We start from the raw sequence: 759 nt of genomic DNA, 5'->3' as shown, positions 1-759 counted from the left end.
GAGATACTGGGCTCGGCTTATTCCCCTTTTAAAAGTTTGAGGGGAGCGAGATACTGGGCTCGGCTTATTCCCCTTTTGCGGTTTGACGCGAGTCGAGCATCTGGCCAGGATGTCGAAAGATTTTGTATGACTCACAAAGATTCAAACAGAACTGAAGCTATTTGATGATGAACTGAAATCGAAGTTGTATGCAGACGAGCTGAAACTGAACTAGTCTGAAGACAAACTGAAACTGAAACTGTCTAAAGACGGATTGAAAATGGAGCTGTCCGAAGAAAAACTAAAACTAGAGCTATCCGAAGTTGAACTGAAGTCGAAGCTGCCTGCAGACGAAATGAAACTGAAGCTGTCTGAACACAAACTGAATTTGAAGTTGTCTGAGGATGAACTGAAACTGAAGTTGTGAGAAGATGACCTGAAAAGTTGTCCGAAGGACGAACTGAGAAGTTGTCCGAAGGATGAACTGAAAAGTTTTCTGAAGGACGAACTGAGGAGCTGTCTGAAGGACGAACTGAGAAGTTGTCCGAAGGACGAACTGAGAAGTTGTCCAAAGGACGAATTGAGAAGTTGTCCGAAGGACGAACTGAGACTCAAGTTGCCCGAAGGACGAACTGAAAATGTCCGTTTAAAAGGATGTTCATTCTTGATTTGCAAGCGTGGAGCCCGGCTTTTAGCACTAATGAGTTCGAAGTTCCGAACTGAGGTTATACGAGGCATGGCTCGGCTTTTTTTTTTTTTTTTTTTTTTTTTTTTTTTTTT

General features: G+C 42.7%; 1 protein-coding gene across 4 annotated transcripts in view; it reads left to right on the top strand.

Annotated features, from left to right (window-relative positions):
• LOC104743939 (serine/threonine-protein phosphatase 7 long form homolog) overlaps positions 1–759 on the top strand; it is a 37287-nt gene that overhangs the window by 15266 nt on the left and 21262 nt on the right. The gene's annotated exons all lie outside the window — the stretch shown is intronic.

The sequence above is a fragment of the Camelina sativa genome, chromosome 14 (genome assembly GCF_000633955.1).
Source record: "Camelina sativa cultivar DH55 chromosome 14, Cs, whole genome shotgun sequence".
Taxonomy (NCBI): Eukaryota; Viridiplantae; Streptophyta; class Magnoliopsida; order Brassicales; family Brassicaceae; genus Camelina; species Camelina sativa.
The sequence above is the reverse complement of the archived record's forward strand: the minus strand, read 5'-3'. Positions and strand labels throughout refer to the sequence as shown.